A 12,228-nucleotide genomic window follows, 5' to 3' on the forward strand; every position below is an offset into this window, starting at 1 on the left:
TATTCTCCTTCAAAATGTTCTGAATTAATGTATCCTAAAAGAGTGAAAGTAGCCCGTTAACATCCAGCAGGAACCTCCTTCAGAACACTGGGAACCTGAATAAGTTCAACATATAAATGCTAGAAGACATGTCCATCAAGCTATCTTTAAGGTAGCTATTGCTCTGAGACCTTTTATTCATTTGCAAAATTTAACTGTTTATTTAGGTATTCTTCTTGGCTTAAGAACAAGGGCTCAAAAGGAAATTAGTTATTATTATTAATCACGAAAAATTATTTACGTTTATTTGTATTCTTATCCTGATATGGTGACCAATGCATAGTACACAGTGGTTCATAATAACTATAGAACATATATTTCGGAGTTCGTATAACTTTTTTTTTTTTTTTGATGGAGTAGGGCTCTGTCATCCAGGCCTGTGTGCAGTGGCGCGATCTCGGCTCACTGCAACTTCCACCTCCTGGATTCAAGTGATTCTCCTGCCTCAGCCTCCTGAGTAGCTGGGATTACAGGTGCGTGCCACTGTGCCTGGCGAATTTTTGTGTTTTTAGTAGAGACAAGGTTTCACCATGTTGGCCAGGCTGGCCGCCAACTCCTGACCTTAAGTGATCTGCCCACCTAGGCCTCCCAAAGTGCTGGGATTACAGGCATGAGCTACCGCACCTGGCCGAGTTCATCTAACATTTTAACACAACTATTTCATTTGTTACTCATTGAAGCTTTCATATTAGTCATCATTCCTTAAATTAAAAATTTAATAATAAAACAAAGAGTAACTGCTACCACACAACTCCTTTGAAGTTGATGAAAGCACACAGTGCAAATATTTTAATGGAAGGGTTGTAATGAATAAAAGAGGAAAGCATGACTAGGCATACTGAAGAAGAGCTGCGGAGTTTGAAAATGAGGGTCGTTAAAAAAAAAAAGCTAATTTTTTTCTTTTTTCTCCAAGACATATTGAAGTATAGTTGTCAAACAAAAATTATATGGATTTTTAGGGAACAATGTGATGTTTTGATTACATGTATACATTGTGAAAACATTAAATCAAGCTAATTAGCATATCTATCACCTCACATATTTTTTGTGGTAAAAACATTTAAGATTTACTCACTCTGCAATCAGGTATAGATAGTCACAATACTGTATAATAGACTTACAAAAATAATTCAACCTGCCTAACTAAAACTTTGTACCCTTTAACTAACATCTTTACATTTACTCCCTACTCCATAGCCCCTGGCAACTACTATTCACTCTGTGCATCTACGAGTTCAATGTTTGCAGATTTCACACATAAGTTAGATCATGCAGTATTTGTCTTTCTGGGTCTAACATTGCACTTAGCATAATGTCCTCCAGGTTCATCCATATTGTCAGAAATGAAAATATTTCCTTTTTTAAAAGGCTAAATAAATGGAATATTATTTGTCCTCTTAAAGTTTATCTTATTTGTTTATGCCTGCTCATTTTTTGTCTTTGTGTATGAAACATAAATTCTCAAGACCAGAGATTTTTATGCATCATAATGAATCTAAGAACCTTGGCTCTTAAAACAATGTTCAGAGACTATAGACACTCAACTGCTTATGGAGGAAGTGAATCATATATATTTAGATGTGTGTATGTGTGTGTGTGTGTGTATGTGTATTTCTAACTATGATATTAGAAACTTTTAGTTTTTAATTTTGTAGGTAGCCAATATATGTAGGATTCAAAGTAAAAAATTCATATAGTGTTCAGCAAATATCAAATATAAAAAAATCACATAAAATATGAAATGATACCCTAAGCAAACCTGCACCAGAGCACTGATAAAGGCTAGTAAGTGATTATGTATGTTGATTCTACCATGCTTGTATTACTGACTAACAAATGCTATTAGAAGTTTAACGTCTACAAAAAGGCAAAGTATATTCCATTCTGGACTCTGATTTAGAATTTAAAATACATTATAAAACATATTTTTGTTAATGCATTAAAATAATTCTTAGTTTTTGTTTTTGGACACACAATGTACAAAGTTGTAACTGAGAGGGATTGGGACAGAGCTGTAGATGAGCAGTTTTGTATGTTATTAAAGTTACGTTAGTATAAATTCAAATAAAGCCAACTATACACACATGAAAACCAGTAATGTAAGAAATAATGGTCAAAAAAAGCAATAAGAAACTATATAGGAAACAAATAGCAAAATGATGGAAGTCACTAGTAATTACTTTAAATATGAATAGATTAAACTCTCCAATCAAAACAGAAAGGTTGGTAGAATGGATTTTTAAAAAGCATGAGCCAATCATATGCTGTCTACCAGAGAATGACTTTAGATCCAAAGAAGAATAGGTTGAAGGTGAAGTTATGGAAAAATATATTCTATGCGAATAGTAACAGAGAAGGCAGGGGTAGCAAATAGTAGCCTAAAAAGGGGAGGAAAAAGATTTCTATTCAAATAATAACCAACAGTCTGTAATGTATGTTACAGACTTTAGGCATGTCAATGAGATGCTAGTCTTTATTCATAGCTTTTTTTAAAAAAAATATTAGTTGCCGGGCGCGGTAGCTCAAGCCTGTAATCCCAGCACTTTGGGAGGCCGAGACGGGCGGATCACGAGGTCAGGAGATCGAGACCATCCCGGCTAACACGGTGAAACCCCGTCTCTACTAAAAAAATACAAAAAAACTAGCCGGGCGAGGTGGCGGGCGCCTGTAGTCCCAGCTACTCGGGAGGCTGAGGCAGGAGAATGGCATAAACCCGGGAGGCGGAGCTTGCAGTGAGCTGAGATCCGGCCACTGCACTCCAGCCTGGGCGACAGAGCGAGACTCGGTCTCAAAAAAAAAAAAAAAAAAAAAAAAAAAAACAAACAAATTTGTTGCTCCATGGTAAGTAAGTTTTCAGAATTTCCCTGTTCTATGTGTGGTGGATGACGTTGCATCCTCTTTAGCATTATTTTCCTTGTAGTGTAGCTTTGATCCTCTCTCATAGCAAATCCAAAATAAACATCTATTTTTTGCGTGAGGGAATGTTCTCTCTTTCCACATATGTGCCAGGGAAAACTAAAACATCTTAAGAATGATTCTGAAAGTTAAAGGTATGGAAGCGTTGTGTTTTTCAATTCTTTCATGAAATCATTGACTCCACTGGGCTTCTTCTCTTCTAGATTATAATAACATGCTCTGTCAGCTAAAGACAGATTTGTTGTTAAGTCAGAAGTGCATGAATGAATAAAGTATGACTATAAAGATAGAACATTTTATCACGCAAGTATAAGTGGAAGCCTCTGACTTCCAGTGTCACACTATTCTCTGAGGCCCAATAAATGTAGAGAGGTGGAAAAAAAAGAAAAAAGACCAGGGGGAATGATTTATAATAACATATTAGAATGATTTTATATAGATGCTTTGGCCAGACTTGAAGTAATGTGAGAAGTGAGTAGAAATGGATCATATATTTTATTCCATCCAGTGCCAACTCAAATGATTACATTAAAATTGCTTGGGAAAATGCAAAATTGTGGGCTCCAAAGCTACAATAATAATGATCATAGAACTGCCATATTTGAAATATGATTTTAAGTGACATTTTGCCATTAATTTTAGATGTGCTTTATCTTGTTAGCTACATTTTAAACTGTGGCACAAGTATGTATTTTCACTTATAGTCTGAGGTTTAAAATTTTCTTTGTCTTTGATATAGTCAAGTCTTGCTAATCTACACTATTTATAATTAAATTATTTTATATCTTGCTTCACAAAACCTTCTAATTTCAATTTCAATTGTCATTGAAAGTTCTTTTTCTATTTATTGAAGCTAAATTGAGGTGAAAAAATTTAAAAATATCAGCCTGCATATTGGAAATATTCTTCTAATTAATGCTTATTTTGTGCCCTCATTTTTTGTTAAATATGTGAATACCTTCTATGTGTTTTTTGGTTGGGACATCCTCCTTTGGCTCAAAATATTCATAGATAAGACATATTTTATGTTGGCTGATAGAGTTTAGCCAGATAAATGGTTTGGCACAGCTTAGCACTTAAGGGATAAAACTCTATGATTTGTGTACCTGAATTCAAATTCCAGCCACACATTTCCTAACTCTGTGGTTTGAGGCATTAATTAATTTCTCAAAACCTTCATTTCCTCATCTGTAATACAGAGATAATTCTACTGAATTCTAAAGTATCATTTAGATACTTAAAAGAATATTTAGCATGTGTAAGTACTCAATAATAAAAGTTAGCTATTATTAAATGAGTTTCTGAAAGTCAAATCAAGTTGAAACAGTAGTAACAGGCCGGTAGTTTTCCAACTATACCTTATAAAGAAATAAGTCAATGGAAAATCTCTCAGTTCAAATGGACAAAGATTGTATGTAACAGATGGAAATAAATTAAAGAAGACTGAGTCTCATCCAAGGATTGGGGCTGGTGCACTGATCACTGGGTTTATTCAAATGGTACTCCATTCCCAAACTTGACACTCTTGGTTTTCCCATATAAGCACAAGCTAATCAGTTGAATACAGAGTCATACAAAGGAAAAGTTCTAATCTACATAGAGTCATTAATGTGATATCCATCACCAGCTACATTCATAATGAAAATAATGAAGAAGAAAATCTACAGAGTGAAAATGTACCTTAGGACCAGATGTGGAAATCTCAGGAGAGATGTCTTTAGCACCATTACTTTTTTGATGTTGTTTTTATTAGTAGTATTGGTGTATATTCATACAAATGTTATCTTCTTCTTTTTTGAGAACTTGAACATCACGCATGCTTTTACTATAGATAAAGGAGATAGATGGAATTGATATAAGATTTTTAAAAATCCCTCAGAGTAACTCATAAACCATTTTTAACCATGCCTCACAACTGGTTTCTCAAGACAGTGTCATAATTGATATCCTACATTTTCTAAATTCTCCCATATGACTGTGGCTAATTCTAATCCAGCCATTAATCTCAAAGTCAGGCATTACAAAGAGACTGTCATACTTAGTTTTCCTCTGCTAAATATCCTTATGACCTCAAAATATTTTTTCATCTCTTCTTTGTCCCCAGTTTGGGAACAGACAACTAGTGGTGTTGCTGTTGGGAATTTGTACTCTTCCCATATGTTCAGTAAACTCTTATCATGGGAGTTTTTCAAACGCCTTCCTGAACAAGGGTTATGCTCTCATTGTAAAATGCTTAAGAGTTAACCAAATTTGTGGGATAAAGTATAAACATCTTAGCATAGCCAGGAACAGTGGCATGTGCCTGTTTTCCCAGATGCTAGGTAGGATTCCTTGAGCCCAGGAGTTCAGGTCCCACTTAAGCAACATAGCAAGACCCTGTCTCTAACACAACAAAACAAAACCAAACTCTTTATCATATGAAGCTAAATCATTGTTTATTAATCTCATCCCCATGTATCAGCCTCATTTCCACATATGCTCTTTTTCTTTGTGATTTATTTTTAATTTCCCAAATAGATGCATGGATATTTTAATGACTCTGAGTCTCTGGTCATTCTTCTTTTGGTTTGAATGCTTTTCATTGTGCCAGAAATTTTAACAGAGATGCCTGAAGCCAGAAACTTCTTTGGCAAGTGGGTAAAAATGGCAGGGATGTGCCAGTTTGGAGTGTCTGCCTTGAGATTAATGAGCAGGTGCAGAATAGTAACTGTCAATTTAAGGTGCTAGTGCAGTAAACCAGTTTTTTTTTCCCCCAATGATTTACTGGTTAATCTGAGGAAATAGTAGTCATCTTTTAAGACTCTCCTCATGCCCTGTCTTGGTATCATTTTTTTCTAACATGGTACAACCATCCATAGGATTGGTCACTAGAACATTTGATTCCCAGCCATATTTTAATAGATGTCTCAAAGCACTTCCTTTTGTGTCTTTTTTTTTTCTTTTTTTTGTAGGAAAAGGATGGTTAACTTGTTTGATTTCTAGATGTAATCATAAACTTGAGGGTAGGATATTCTATTTTCACCTTTTTATCATGTAGCATGCTATCTGTTATTTCAATTGATAAATAATTTATTTACTTTATAATCTATCATTCCTTTTAAAGATAGATTAATAATCTTAATATTCAATTTCAGTCAAATATTCTCACTGTTCCGTTATCTGCTCATATAACTACTAACATATCTTCAGTGGCATCTTATTGTGTGAGGATTAAATGGGAAGCCTTCTCTCTTATATTTTATACCTATTAAACTAATGTCCCAAAGTACTACATGTAGTGCCTTCTTCCCCACTTCGTGAACACTGTGCTCTGAGAAAACTGGATTGTTCATTGTTCCTCCAGCATATTTTGTACATTCTCTACCCTTGCCTTTGCTTAGGCTTGCACCTTGGCGAGAATATTCTCCATAACATCTATCGATAAAATCTTCCCTCCACTTAATCCCCACCATCTCTGAGACATCTTCCATATCAATTTAATTCTAAAGACCTACCTTCTTGTTGTTCTAAAAGCCTTTTTCAAAGACATAAATTTAACATATCATGCAATGCCTTGTATTGTTGGTTGTTCATTTTTCTGTCTTTGTGTTCCTCATGTTAACCTGTTAATGTAGGGGTATGTGTTGAAAGTTAGAAATGTACAAGTCTAAAAGAAGATGAACAAACAGCGTCTTAATAAAGAATTTGGAAATTCTGAATAGAGTATCAATGGCTGATTGTAATTTGGCTTTGCTGTTAATATTATCTTAAAGAAGTGTTTAATAGATGTATATCGGGGGTTAGAATTATTATAATTTACTTTTCAAATCCTCACCAGAGCACTATTTAAGTTTTCTTTGCATGTGAAATTCTTTCATTTTTTTTTCTAATTATGATCTCAGTTTCAAGAAGCTAAAAGTATTTTGTCTTTTTAGATCATAGTCTTCAAGGGAAAATGAGAAGAAAGAGCAGAAGAGGGAGAGTGTGTTTGGCTGTGTGTGTGTGTGTGTGTGTGTGTGTGTGTGTGTGTGTTTAATGCTTAAGTATTTTTTTTTTTTGCTGAAAAAATCAGATTTAATTCCTCAAAACAGGGGTACAGTTCAAAATCAAAGGTACAATAACAAAATAAATATCTAAATATACCCACAAATATATTTTAAATACCATATTTAATATGACAAAATGAAAATGAAGAAAAAAAGGGATACTACTTTTAAGTTAAGAAAAAATATTTTAGTGGTATGGAGCAGTGTTCAGGTTCACAGTTTTGAAATATGAATGCTAGATGCTTTTGCCATCATGTTGGACTCATATCAGAAACTATACAATATGAATGACATTCAGTATTTAGTAACTAAACAATGAATAATTGCATAAAGTGAAGATTGGATATACTAGTACACTTTATATTTTATGGGGGCAAAATTGGAATACACAACTTTACTTTTCTCTTCAAATTTAAGAAAGTAGGTATACATATGTAACAAACCTGCACATTATCCACATGTACCCTAGAACTTAAAGTATAATAAAAAAAAAAATTAAGAAAGTATAGGGAAAATTCTGAGGAGAATAAAAGACCGTGGAGTAGTTGATCTCAATGTTGGCTGCACGTTAGATTCGCCTAGAATAGGTTAAAAGTAGAGTAGTATTTGGGCATCACCCATGAGGAATTGCTGCAGAATCTCTGTGGATAGGGCCCAAATCTGCTACTGTTTTAAACTCCCCCAGATGATTATAATATATTGGCATATTTGAGACCCACCATTTCAGAGAATGAAAGCTTATGAATATGATCATAAGTCAGAATATTCTGGAAAGATTACTCAAAAGTTTCTGTTTCTTCAAAGATACCATTTCAGTAAGGATAGATGTCCTAAAAGCGGTACTGTCTCACAGCATTAGATGCTGTCATTGTTCTCATGTAGCAGTAGTTGAGGAGATGGCACTGTAGTTTCCTTGTCACAACTCATATAGAAAAAACAGATGTAGACAATTACATATTCTGAAAGACAATGTTTAAATGTCCCAAGTCACTGTAAGAACATTCCCCTCTGCGGTTCTTGACAACAATCACATCCTACTTTTTTTTTTTTTTTTTTTTTTGCCCCACCTTATTGACCTTTACAACTTTCAGGTACATTCTGAAAATGTTTTTTTTCACCTAACTCATACACTGTAAATTTATTTTAGTTAGGAAATTTTAATTAGACTCTGTAAGTTACTGTGGAATGTAATCTCTGGAAACTACTCCATAGAAAATAGCATAGCACTATTTAATCATGCCTGTGTATTTGATTAAAAGCTTTAGATCTTTATCTTCTTGAAAATAATTAAGTGCAACAAAATTTTGAGAGATGGCATTTGAGAAGCTTTCTTGTTCTCACTCATTTACTTTGCTTATCAAGGGGGAAAACCAGAAAATACAATATTGTATTTTAAATCCTCATCTAATCACTATTGAATCATTGTTGTGATTGCCATCCTATCATTATTTTAGATTCCTGGTTGTATAATATAAGGCTAGAAAAACTATTTTTATAACTTTAATATTTTCAGAAAGTTATCTTTTGTGGAAGAAAAAGAAGGCTGATCAACATTCCAGGTTTCTACATAATTAAATTTTAGTTCTCCGTGTTAAAGAGGACAGGTTCGATTTGGGGAAAACTTTAACATTAATGTTAACTAAGACCAATTATTCCTTGACAGTCTCAGACAAATCAAGCTTCTGAGAGGTGATTTAGTTACTCTTTGAAGTACTACAAGTACCCACCTCATCCTTCTTCAAACTCTTTTTCTCTTTTCCCTCCTCACTTTCCTCCTCTTCCTCCACCTTCTTTTTCTCTCCTCTTCATCATCATTCTTGTTACGCACTGCATTTGTTTGGAATACGTTTCCTTTTATTGCCGAGTAGTGTTTCACTGTACGGATGTACTACCACTTGTTTATCCATTCACTGATGGATGGGCATTGACATTATTTCTATTTCTTGAATATTATGAGCAAAACTGATATATATATAAGATCTAGCTATTCTTCCTGGAGGAGACATGTTCTAGATAAACACCTAGGAGTGAGACAGCTAGATCTTATGGTTAGTGTATGGCTAACTCTTAAAGAAACTAACAAATTGTTTTCCAAAGAGATTGTATTAATTGTATTCTTACCAGCCAATGTAAAGAATGGCAGATGTTCCACATCCTTGCTGGATTTTCTCTTTTTTTTTGCCATTCCAATGGGTGTGCTATGGGATTTTATTGTGATTTTAATTAAATTTTCCTAAAGTCCAATGATGTTGAACTTCTTTTTATACGCTTATATGGCTTTCATATTTCTTCCCATTGAAGTGTGTGTTCAAATATCTGGCCTATTTGATTATTTAACTCATTTAACTGCTTCTTTTTGTTGTTGTTGTTGGGGGGTTTCTTTATAAAATTTATTTATCAGACTTTTCTCAAATATTTTATTCTAGTCTGTGGTTGCATTTTCATTTTCCTAAAATTATCTGTGAGAAGCAGAAGTTGTTTTCCCCCAACTGTTTTCTTTTTTTAAATACAGTTTAAATTTCACATATAAGTGTCTGATTTATTTTCATTTTTTTAAAATTAATTAATTTATTATTATTATTATACTTTAAGTTCTAGGGTACATGTGCATAACGTGCAGGTTTGTTACATATGTATACTTGTGCCATGTTGGTGGGCTGCACCCATCAACTCGTCAGCACCCATCAACTCGTCATTTACATCAGGTATAACTCCCAATGCAATCCCTCCCTCCTCCCCCCTCCCCGTGATAGGCCCCGGTGTGTGATGTTCCCCTTCCCGAGTCCAAGTGATCTCATTGTTCAGTTCCCGAGTCCAAGTGATCTCATTGTTCAGTTCCCACCTATGAGTGAGAACATGCGGTGTTTGGTTTTCTGTTCTTGTGATAGTTTGCTAAGAATGATGGTTTCCAGCTGCATCCATGTCCCTACAAAGGACACAAACTCATCCTTTTTGATGGCTGCATAGTATTCCATGGTGTATATGTGCCACATTTTCTTAATCCAGTCTGTCACTGATGGACATTTGGGTTGATTCCAAGTCTTTGCTATTGTGAATAGTGCCGCAATAAACATATGTGTGCATGTGTCTTTATAGCAGCATGATTTATAATCCTTTGGGTATATACCCAGTAATGGGATGGCTGGGTCATATGGTACATCTAGTTCTAGATCTTTGAGGAATCGCCATACTGTTTTCCATAATGGTTGAACTAGTTTACAATCCCACCAACAGTGTAAAAGTTGGCCCATCATGACTACATAACTAACATTTTAGAAATTTTCTGAATTTCAAACATTTTATCTTGTTTTCAGTTTAAACATCCCTATCTGTATTTCCTTCAGAAAATAGTGTGACCTTGTATCATGCTAACCATTTTTAAAGTGCACAATTAATAACTGCTTGATTGTTTCACTTCTTCTCTGTTCTGACAGCTTCATTTCAGGAGCCAAGTAGTGTCACTACTTACTTCAACAAAAATGAATTGAGCAATTATTTTAGCTCCAATGCTAGGTGCTGTAGATGCAAAACAGAAAGAAATAGATAATCCTTAGTACAAAGGTAAAATAATATTTAGAGCAATATCTAGAGGCTAATTTAAAAATGTTTATAAAGTATGCAAATACAGAGGAAGAAGTCCCTAACTGCAACTACAAAGGTAAAAAATTCCCACAGAGATAGCTTAGTTGAATCTTGAACAAGTCAAAATGATACCTCAGGGTATCATAACAATGGAAGAGGAGAATGTCAAGAAATGAAAGTTGTTAGGTAAGATCATAACCTTAAATTCAGCTGTAAGCACTGAACTTTACCTCATAAGCAACTAGGAGAAATTATTTGGACTCAAGCAGGGGAATACAAAACCATATTTGCATTTTCAAAAGACATATGAAAGATGAACAGTGATGAGATTGAATTGAGAAAGAATTTAAAGTAGTCTTTGTAATTTAAAAAGGGTATGAGGTTCTTAAAATTTTGAAAATAGGTACTTTGTGAAGTAGAATCTAGAGCAAGAGTCACATGGAGATATTCCCACTTAAGGTTTGAATCATTTTAATCATTGGCGTTATCATTCATATGCTTAAAATATTTAATAAAATTAATCTTTAGCACTGTCCCTCTCCCACAAAAGGAGGCCTCCAGGTTCTATAGAAAGTATTATTTCAGTGTTAAATGAATACATTTCTTATAAGCCTATATAAATCTATACATGTGTTGGGAACTTTATTTCTCTTTCTGACATTCTACCATGGGCCCCCAAAATGGATATATATTTTTTTCTTTGTGTGAAGACATTATATCCCCAACAGTCATATTTACCACAATTAATATCTTTAAAAGGCTGTATTTAACCCTGAAAAATTTAAACCTTGGATCTAAAAGTATTTTTCAGAAATTATTTGCTTCTTTATAAATGCCAAAAGACAGGAATTTGTCATTGATAATGAGAACAAGGCGAGGACTGTAATAAGAGATATTTTGGAAAGGATAGCTTTGGGTGAAGTGTTGATGTAGCTGAGGTGAAACCAAAGGAGATATTAGCTTAGCTTGAATGCTAAGTAGGAGAAGAAAGTGAAACTGTGGAAAGTATCATCTTCAGACCCAAAAGAGAAAGGCTCCTGCCCTGGGTTCCATGCATTATAGGGTTACCTGCTTTGGTCCCACTGCGGCCAAACTCTGTCCTTTGGGACAGGGAATCCACGGGTCAAGAAAATGATTACTCTCTAAGTCTGTGTGACTTTCTTTGCATATGTCTTACCAAGAGGACTTCCTTAAGCCCGATATTATCGGCCAAGGAGTTTTTCTTTGTGAAAGGTGTCAATAGAGCATATAGGAAGTGCATATAGGAAGTTTTGCAAACATGTCAATAAGGTACCTCATGGTATGGAATAGATCTGAGTGAGAAGACAATAGGAGGGAGCTGGCTCCACCATCTGGCATAAATTGTGTCACCCTTCAGGTTATTTATTTGCTTATTTATTTATTTTTGAGACAGCGTCTCACCCTGTCACCCAGACTGGAAGGCAGTGGCGTGACCTTGGCTCCCTGTAACCTCCGTCTGCCAGGCTCAAATGATTCTTCTGCCTCAGCTAGGTGCACACCACTACTACCCAGCTATTTTTTATTTTTTATTTTTATTTTTTGTATTTTTAGTACAGACAGGGTTTCACCTTATTGGCCAGGCTGGTCTTGAACTTCTGACTTCAAATGATCCATCCGCCTTGGGCTCTCAAAGTGCTGAGATTAC

Source organism: Macaca fascicularis, chromosome 8, assembly GCF_037993035.2.
Source record: "Macaca fascicularis isolate 582-1 chromosome 8, T2T-MFA8v1.1".
Taxonomy (NCBI): domain Eukaryota; kingdom Metazoa; phylum Chordata; class Mammalia; order Primates; family Cercopithecidae; genus Macaca; species Macaca fascicularis.